The sequence below is a fragment of the Arachis hypogaea genome, chromosome 14 (genome assembly GCF_003086295.3).
Source record: "Arachis hypogaea cultivar Tifrunner chromosome 14, arahy.Tifrunner.gnm2.J5K5, whole genome shotgun sequence".
In the NCBI taxonomy this organism is placed as follows: domain Eukaryota; kingdom Viridiplantae; phylum Streptophyta; class Magnoliopsida; order Fabales; family Fabaceae; genus Arachis; species Arachis hypogaea.
The window spans coordinates 70,514,900-70,525,704 of record NC_092049.1 but is presented as its reverse complement, the minus strand read 5'-3'; positions in this window follow the sequence as shown (position 1 = coordinate 70,525,704).

The following is a 10,805-nucleotide window of genomic DNA, read 5'->3' as shown; positions in this document are numbered from 1 at the left end:
ATTCTTAGTCAGGAAATTAATAATAAAAATGGTTAGGTTTATGAAGAGTAATTAACATAAAATAAATAATACTTGTTGTACAGTAATGGAGAACAGATTGAGGTTTTGGAGATGCTCTGTCTTCTGAATTTCTGCTTTCCTACTGTCTTCTTCTTTACGCACGCAGGTTTCCTTCCATGGCAAGCTGTATGTTAGTGGATCACCGTTGTCTATGGCTACCATCCATCCTCTCAGTGAAAATGGTCCAAATGCGCTGTCATCGCACGGCTAATCATCTATCGGTTCTCACTCATGTTGGAATAGAATCCGTTGATTCTTTTGCGTCTGTCACTACGCCCAACACTCGCGAGTTTGAAGCTTGTCACAGTCATCCCTTCTCAGATCCTACTCGGAATACCACAGACAAGGTTTAGACTTTCCAAATCTCAGGAATGACCGCCAATAATTCTAGCCTATACCACGAAGACTCTGATCATGAACCAGGAGGCTAAGAGATACACACTCAAGCTAGTGCAGATAGAACAGAGGTGGTTGTCAGGCACGCGTTCATAGGTGAAAATGATGATAAATGTCACGGATCATCACATTCATCAGGGTGAAGTGCGAGTGAATATCTTAGAATAGAAACAAGCGTGTTTGAATGAAAAACAGTAGTAATTGCATTAATTCATCAAAACACAGCAGAGCTCCTCACCCCCAATCATGGGGTTTAGAGACTCATGCCGTCAGAAATACAATGTGAAGTGTAAAAATGTCATGAGGTACATAGTAAGTCTCTAAAAGTAGCTTTTATACTAAACTAGTAGCTAGGGTTACAGAAAATAAGTAACTAAGTGCAGATAGTGCAGAAATCCACTTTCGGGGCCCACTTGGTGTGTGCTTGGGCTGAGCATTGAGCTTTACACGTGTAGAGGCTTCTCTTGGAGTTAAACGCCAAGTCGCAGCTTGTTTGTGGCGTTTAACTCTGGTTTGTAACCTATTTCTGGCGTTTAACTTCAGAATAGGGCAGGAAGTTGGTGTTTAAACGCCAGTTTGCATCGTCGAAACTTGAGAAAAGTATGGACTATTATATATTGCTAGAAAGCTCCAGAAAGAGTGCACCAATTGGGTTTCTGTAGCTCCAGAAAGTCCATTTCAAGTGCAGGGAGGTCAGAATCCAACAGCATCTGCAGTCCTTTTTCAGCCTCTGAATCAGATTTTTGCTCAGGTCCCTCAATTTCAGCCAGAAAGTACCTGAAATCACAAAAAAGCACACCAACTCATAGTAAAGTCCAGAAATGTGATTTTTGCATAAAAACTAATAAAAATATACTAAAAAGTAGCTAAATGCTACTAAAAACTATAAGAAAATACCCCCAAAAAGTGTATAAAATATCCGCTCATCGCAACACCAAACTTAAACTGTTGCTTGTCCTCAAGCAACTAGACAAATAAAATAGGATAGAAAGAAAATCAAGAGGCAATAACATCTCAGAATTTTATATGAAACTCAAATTCTCATTAGATGAGCAGGACTAGTAGCTTTTTGCTTCTGAACAGTTTTGGCATCTCACTTCATCCTTTGAAGTTCAGAATGATTGGCATCTATAGGAACTCAGAATTCAGATAGTGTTATTGATTCTCCTAGTTTCATATGTTGATTCTTGAACACAGCTACTTTATGAGTCTTGGCCGTGGCCCTAAGCACTTTATTTTCCAGTATTACCACCGAATACATAAATGCTACAGACACATAACTGGGTAAACCTTTTCAGATTGTGACTTAGCTTTGCTAAAGTCCCCAGTTAGAGGTGTTCAGAGTTCTTAAGCACACTCTTTTTTCTTTGGACCATGACTTTAACCGCTCAGTCTCAAGTTTTTCACTTGACACCTTCACACCACAAGCACATGGTTAGGGACAGCTTGGTTTAGCCGCTTAGGCCTGGATTTTATTCCTTTAGGCCCTCCTATCCATTAATGCTCAAAGCCTTGGATCCTTTTACCCCTTGCCTTTTGGTTTAAAGGGTTATTGGCTTTTAGCTCTTGCCTTTTGGTTTAAAGAGCTTTTGGCTTTTTCTGCTTGCTTTCTCTTCTCTCTATTTTTTTTTCGCAAGCCTTGTTCTTCACTGCTTTTTCTTGCTTCAAGAATCAATTTTATGATTTTTCAGATTATCAATAACATTTCTCCTTTTTCATCATTCTTTCAAGAGCCAACAATTTTAACATTCAAAAACAACAAATTCAAAAGACATATGCACTGTTCAAGCATTCATTTAGAAGACCAAAAGTATTGGCACCACATATAAATAATGCGAATTTTTCTTATTAAGAACTCGAAAATAAAACTGCCTCCTTATTCTAAAAATCTGCTATTTTATTCATGTTTAATGATGATGAGAAAAATAAATTATAGCTTACTTGGAGATAATAAAATAAAAACTAAAAATAAAGATAAAGATATTAATTACTATTATTCATGTGCCTCCTAAGGTAGATCTCTAATAGCAAAAGTTATCACAGAGTTAAGATTAGGACTCAACAACCTTTATTTTGGGAGATGGATGCTCTTTTAATCTGTGGGGTGTCTGGCCCTTCAAGAAACAGCTTCTGGCACTTCAGCTCCTGTAGCTCATGCCCTTGCTTCTTATGTTCCTTCAGCAGTTTGCAGAGCATGCTATTTTGAACTTGCTGTTCTTCTTTAGTTGATCCATAGCTTCTTGTAGCTTGGTGACAGAGGCCTCTAGGCGGGTCCAGTAGTCAATCTGAGGGATTTCTGGGAGGAACTCCTGTGCCCTCCTTTTGATGGAGTTATCTTGCACTTGTTGTCCTTCCGTTGATTTTTTGGTGATTGGGTGCTCGACTGAGATATACTCATCCACTCCCATCTTTACCCCAGCATCCTTGCATAGCAGAGATATTAAGCTTGGGTAAGCCAATTTGGCCTCCTTGGAGTTCTTGTTTGCAATTGTGTAGAGCTCACACGAAATCAGATCTTGAACCTCCACTTCTTTTTCCTGCATAATACAGTGGATCATTATTGCTCTTTTGAGAGTAATCTCAGAGTGGTTACTGGTGGGCAGTATGGAATGCCCAATGAAGTCCAGCCAGCCCCTAGCGACTGGTTTGAGATCTCCTCTCTTGAGTTTAACTTCAGAATAGGGCAGGAAGTTGGCGTTTAAACGCCATTTTGAGTCGTTGAAACTCGGGTAAAGTATGGACTATTATATATTGCTGGAAAGCCCTGGATGTCTACTTTCCAACGCAATTAAGAGCGCACAAATTGGGTTTCTGTAGCTCCAGAAAGTCCATTTCGAGTGAAGGGAGGTCAGAATCCAACAGCATCTGCAGTCCTTTTTCAGCCTCTGAATCAGATTTTTGCTCAGGTCCCTCAATTTCAGCCAGAAAGTACCTGAAATCACAGAAAAGCACACCAACTCATAGTAAAGTCCAGAAATGTGATTTCTGCATAAAAACTAATAAAAATATACTAAAAAGTAGCTAAATGCTACTAAAAACTATAAGAAAATACCCCCAAAAAGTGTATAAAATATCCGGTCATCGCAACACCAAACTTAAACTGTTGCTTGTCCTCAAGCAACTAGACAAATAAAATAGGATAGAAAGAAAATCAAGAGGCAATAACATCTCAGAATTTTATATGAAACTCAAATTCTCATTAGATGAGCAGGACTAGTAGCTTTTTGCTTCTGAACAGTTTTGGCATCTCACTTCATCCTTTGAAGTTCAGAATGATTGGCATCTATAGGAACTCAGAATTCAGATAGTGTTATTGATTCTCCTAGTTTCGTATGTTGATTCTTGAACACAGCTACTTTATGAGTCTTGGCCGTGGCCCTAAGCACTTTATTTTCCAGTATTACCACCGAATACATAAATGCTACAGACACATAACTGGGTAAACCTTTTCAGATTGTGACTTAGCTTTGCTAAAGTCCCCAGTTAGAGGTGTTCAGAGTTCTTAAGCACACTCTTTTTTCTTTGGACCATGACTTTAACCGCTCAGTCTCAACTTTTTCACTTGACACCTTCACACCACAAGCACATGGTTAGGGACAGCTTGGTTTAGCCGCTTAGGCCCGGATTTTATTCCTTTAGGCCTTCCTATCCATTAATGCTCAAAGCCTTGGATCCTTTTACCCCTTGCCTTTTGGTTTAAAGGGTTATTGGCTTTTAGCTCTTGCCTTTTGGTTTAAAGAGCTTTTGGCTTTTTCTGCTTGCTTTCTCTTCTCTCTCTTTTTTTTTCGCAAGCCTTGTTCTTCACTGCTTTTTCTTGCTTCAAGAATCAATTTTATGATTTTTCAGATTATCAATAACATTTCTCCTTTTTCATCATTCTTTCAAGAGCCAACAATTTTAACATTCAAAAACAACAAATTCAAAAGACATATGCACTGTTCAAGCATTCATTTAGAAGACCAAAAGTATTGCCACCACATATAAATAATGCGAATTTTTCTTATTAAGAACTCGAAAATAAAACTGCCTCCTTATTCTAAAAATCTGCTATTTTATTCATGTTTAATGATGATGAGAAAAATAAATTATAGCTTACTTGGAGATAATAAAATGAAAACTAAAAATAAAGATAAAGATATTAATTATTATTATTCATGTGACTCCTAATGTAGATCTCTAATAGCAAAAGTTATCACAGAGTTAATATTAGGACTCAACAACCTTTATTTTGGGAGATGGATGCTCTTTTAATCTGTGGGGTGTCTGGCCCTTCAAGAAACAGCTTCTGGCGCTTCAGCACCTGTAGCTCATGCCCTTGCTTCTTATGTTCCTTCAGCAGTTTGCAGAGCATACTATTTTGAACTTGCTGTTCTTCTTTAGTTCATCCATAACTTCTTGTAGCTTGGTGACAGAACCCTCTAGGCGGGTCCAGTAGTCAATCTGAGGGATTTCTGGGAGGAACTCCTGTGCGCTCCTTTTGATGGAGTTATCTTGCACTTGTTGTCCTTCCATTGATTTTTTGGTGAATGGGTGCTCGACTGAGATATACTCATCCACTCCCATCTTAACCCCAGCATCCTTGCATAGCAGATATATTAAGCTTGGGTAAGCCAATTTGGCCTCCTTGGAGTTCTTGTTTGCAATTGTGTAGAGCTCACACGAAATCAGATCTTGAACCTCCACTTCGTTTCCCTGCAAAATACAGTGGATCATTATTGCTCTTTTGAGAGTAATCTCAAAGTGGTTACTAGTGGGCAGTATAGAATGCCCAATGAAGTCCAGCTAGCCCCTAGCGATTGGTTTGAGATCTCCTCTCTTGAGTTTAACTTCAGAATAGGGCAGGAAGTTGGCATTTAAACGCCAGTTTGCGTCATTGAAATTCGGGCAAAGTATAGACTATTATATATTTCTGGAAAGCCATGGATGTCTACTTTCCAATGCAATTAAGAGCGTGCCAATTGGGTTTCTATAGCTCTAGAAAGTCCATTTCGAGTGCAGGGAGGTCAGAATCCAAGAACATCTGCAGTCCTTTTTCAGCCTCTGAATCAGATTTTTGCTCAGGTCCTTCAATTTCAGCCAGAAAGTACATGAAATCACAAAAAATCACACCAACTCATAGTAAAGTCCAAAAATGTGATTTTTGCATAAAACTAATAAAAATATACTAAAAAGTAGCTAAATCCTACTAAAAACTATATGAAAATACCCCCAAAAAGCGTATAAAATATCCGCTCATCAAAGATCCCGGAAGCTTTATGATACCATGCACATTAGAGGATGCTTATACCAAGACAGCTCTGTGTGACCTTGGGGCAAGTATCAACCTAATACCTGCATCCACTATAAAAAAGCTTGGCTTGACTGATGAAGTTAAACCAACCCGGATATGCCTCCAACTTGTTGATGGCTCCATTAAAATCCCATCAAGCATAATTGAGGACATGATTGTCAAGGTTGGGCCATTTGCCTTTCCTACTGACTTTGTAGTACTAGAAATAGAGGAGCACAAGAGTGCAACTCTCATTCTAGGAAGACCCTTCCTAGCAACAGGACGAACCCTCATTGACGTCCAAAGAGGAGAGATAACCCTGAGAGTCAATGAGTATGAGTTTAGGTTGAATGCTGTCAAACCTATACAGCATCCAGACACACCAAAAGACTGCCTGAGCGCAGATGTTATTAACTCCTTGGTAGAAAAGGTCAATATGACTGAGAGTCTCGATTCAGAGCTAGAGGACATTTTTAAGGATGTTCAGCCTGATTTGGAGGAACCAGAGAGAACGGAAGAACCTCTGAAAACTCCTCAGGAAGAGGATACGCCTCCTAAACCCGAGCTCAAACCACTACCACCATCCCTGAAATATGAATTTCTGGGAGAATGTGACACTTTTCCGGTGATCATAAGCTCTGCTTTAAATCCACAGGAAGAGAAAGCACTAATTCAAGTGCTAAGGACACACAAGACATCTCTTGGGTGGTCCATAAGTGATCTTAAGGGTATTAACCCAGCAAGATGCATGCACAAGATCCTATTGGAGGATGATGCTAAGCCAGTGGTTCAACCACAGAGGCGGCTAAATCCAGCCATGAAGGAGGTAGTGCAAAAAGAGGTCACTAAGTTACTGAAGGCTGGGATTATTTATCCCATTTCTGACAGCCCCTGGGTGAGCCCTGTCCAAGTTGTCCCCAAGAAGGGAGCCATGGTGCGTGGCAGAAGTTAACCAATTTAGAGAATTCAATTAAGAAATAGCGTTCCACATATAGCTCTTAACTAGCTAAGATCTGCCTCACTAATTTAAAAAGGGTTGTCACAAATTTTAGAAATAAAATACTGGGAGTATGAGTCCCAGGTCGTCTCCCAACGAGTTGTAGGAAAGAGTGCTAATTTATTAATTAGAAAATTTCCAGAAAGTTGAGTTTGATAATAAGTAATTAAAATAATTGTGAACTAAGGCAATAAAAATAAACTGAAAATAATTACTGATATTCTGAATAAAAGGCCTTGACTGGGGGAATAATTAAGTAGAACTTCTATCCTTATTGGGATCTTCTCAAGTGTGGTGTAAAAAGGTTGTTGTTCTCACTCGATTTTCCCTTACTAAATAAGGAAAGGAATGGTGATTGAACTAACTCTCCCCCTCAGGTCCTAGCCCTCTCCCTTGGGAAGGTCTAGTGTTAGTAGGTATGGAATTAGCCAACAACGTCCAGTTTAACCAAGCACTTGAGCATTCCAACTCAAGTATCACCTCTTAATCAACCCCCATGTCAAGTAGAAATTCTAATCAATTGACATGAAATTAATAATCATAAAAATATGAGAATACATAACTAATTAAAATAAAATAGAGAATTAAATTAATTAAATAAAAATAACTTCATATATTAATAAATTCAAAATGTAACATACTTAATTGAATAAAGTCAATGAGTAACTAATTAAAAATAAAGGAATAAGGAAACAAACTAAAGTGATGTCTTCAACGGAGGTAATGACTTTCAGCATCCAAAAATCCAAGCAAAAGCATAAACTATCAATGTAATGCAACTCTAAAAACTCAGATCTAAATCTAAGAGCAATCCTAATGTGTGAATCTCAATGTGTGTGGATGCCTCCTGAGTGTCTGCATGTTCCCTAGGTTTAGTCTGTGTTTTTGGGCCGAGAACTGGGTTAAAAAGCGGCCCAAAATTGCCCCCAGCGTATTCTGCTATTTTTTTGCAGATCGCGCAGGTCACGCGTACGGGTCATCCACGCGTTCGCATCATTCAGCGTTTTTCCTTGCCACGCGTTCGCGTGGTTCACGTGTTCGCGTCACGCGTGTAGACTCCAATCCACGCGTTTACGTCAGGCACGCGTCCGCGTTATTACAAATTCTTTATTTCGCGCGTTCGCATGGGCCATGCGCTCACGTCATTGCTCGCTGGTCATCTCCTTAGTTTCTTGTGTTCCTTCCATTTTTGCAAGCTTCCTCTCCAATTTCCAAGCCATTCATGCCCTATGAAGCCTGAAACACTTAACACACGGATCACGGCATCGAATGGGATAAATGAGAATTAAAATACATAATTAAAAGTCTCTAGGAAGCAATTTTTCAACCATAAACAATTTTGGGAAGGAATTGTAAATACATGCCAATCATATGAATAAGTGGGTAAAGATTTGATAAAACCACACAATTAAACACAATATAAATCATAAAATAACGGTTTATCAACCTCCCCACACTTAAGCATTAGCATGTCCTCGTGCTTAGTTGAAGGAGATAAAGTAAATGAGTGGGGACATGTAAAACTCATGAAATGCAATGCAACCTATATATATATATATATATATATATATATATATATATATATATATATATATATATGCAACTATATGCTTCTTGTCTACTTGGTTAAAAGTAAGTAAGCTCTTCAAGACAAATATAAATTAGATTTCATTAACTCAATTCATATAGTAAATACAGGTAACATTGTAAGAAGACAGCTCATGAAAGCAGGGAACATAGAATTAAGCACTGAACTCTCACTGATGGTGTATGTGCACTCTATTTTCTCAAGCGTATAGGGTAATCACTCTACTCTTCTCTAGTCATGCTTTCTAAAATTTGTTCTTCACCTAACCAATCAACAATATTTAACATACCAATGCAAACATCATGAGGTCTTTTCAAGGTTGTAATGGGGCTAAGGTAAGGGTAAGGGTATATGTATATGGCTAAGTGAGCTTTATAAATTGAATCTTTTAATTAACCTAAGCTTCCACCTAATATACATACACTCTATATAACTCTAGAATCATGCCTAGCTACCCATAGTCTTCACTTTTGCATTACATACTCATGTATCAATTTTTCTTTAATTGGTATCACATATGCATTGATCTTTATTAAACTTAACTTAGCATTGGGGTGATTTTCTCCCCTTATTTATTTAAATATTTATTCAATATATATATATATATATATATATATATAAATAATTTTTTTTGTAAAAGTAAAAGTAAACATAACATTATCAATGCACATGGAATTTCAATTTTTCTAGTCTCACATGAGTAGGTACCCAAATTCCCATTATTTTATCGTGACACATCCCCTTATTAACCATTGTTCCCACAATTTTCCCATACTCAATTAACACACCATTCCTATTTTAAGCTAACCAAAGATTCAACTTGGGGTTTATATTTTGTTTTTATGCTTAAGGCTAGTAATGTGGTAAAATATAGAACAAATGGGATAAAAAGGCTCAAAGTGGCTGACAAAGGTAATTTAAAGGGTAGGCTTATTTGGAATAAGTGAGCTGAACAAATAATGGCCTCAATCATATGCATGCATATAACATATTAAATATTGGACATATAGGATGAAACAAAATAAGATTACAATCATAGAGAAGCAAACACACAAGAATAAAATATTTATGGTTAAAAAATGTAACCATGTAATTAAGCTCAAATCTCACAGGTTGTGTGTTCTTAGCTTTTTAAACTATGTTCCAAATATAACTTCAAACAAGTTTACACAAAGGTTTTGGTTTAAATTAGTGAAATTTTTCAAAAAGTAGGGTCTTAGAAGAAATTTATTATTTTCAATCAAGTAGAACATGCATGTGAATAACCTATTTCTATGCAATCTATCTTATTTTACAAAAGAAAAATTAACTAAATATCCTATTTTACTGGTGTTTAAGGAAAAGAAATTACCTCTGGAAGTCAGGTACTGACCGACCTCCCCACACTTAAGGCTTTGCACCGTCCTCGGTGCCATCTGTCAGGAACAGAGGGGGGCTGGTAGCAGCATCTCCACCATCAGGATCGTCATGGCTCCCTGTGCTGGTAAATAAAGTGGACTCCGAGGTATCTGGGTCTTTGTAGTTTCCCAAAAGTAGCCCCTTGAGGTATGTGAATCGGCGCTTGTTACGACGCTCTCTTAGCTTTGCTTTATGTTCCTGCCGATCCATCCTTTCAAGTATTTGATGGAGCAGTTAGTTTGTTGTAGGTGCTTGTGGTGTTGAAGGAGGAATGTCTTCAGCCGATTCTGTAGGTTGGCTTATAGTGGCTGCTGGTGGTCTGATATATTTCCCGTTAGGGACGGACTGATCATCCCAGGGGAGTATGGCTTTGGTGTCCCCGGCTTTGTAGGAGACTCCGGCTGTCGAGACGAGATATGAAACCAAGGCGGAAAAAGGCAAGTTGCCCGCTATCTGTACGTGTCCCATTACATTCCGGATGTGTCTTGGTAAGTTTAGGTGCTGGCCAGTAAGGATACACCAGAGTAAAACAGCCATGTCTGCAGTGAAGGAGGACTCGTGAGTGCTCGAAAAGACATAATGGGACATGATCTGTACTCATACTTTAGCCTCCAAGGTAAGTGCTAAAGCCGATATCCCTTTTGGTTGGGATCGATGGTATCCGTAGATCCATCTGCTGCCAGGTTGTGCTATAACTATGAGAACGGCGTCCCAGTCAAATTGATATGTCTGGCGCTTGAGTGAGGCTTCTTGGAATGCGTCCAATCCTGCTGGAGCGGGGGGAAGATCTAAAGCTTGTTGAATGGCCTCTTCTGTTATGGGGACTTGCTTCTGACGGACATAGATAGACTGCATGGTTGGCATGTGAAAGTTGGAGTAGAATTCTACTACCCATGAGAGATTAACCTGCCGTGGCTGTCTCCGTAGGAATTCCCATTGTCTTTGTTCAATTTTCGGCTCAACCAATTCAATAATGCGGTTTGGGAGGATGAAAAGGTATTCATTGTTGTAATTCCTCTCTGCCAGGATGGGGAACATCTGCTCACAGTAGCAGTTAGGAAACCGCGTAGTGTCCTTTGCTGGAAAGGCTTTTTCTT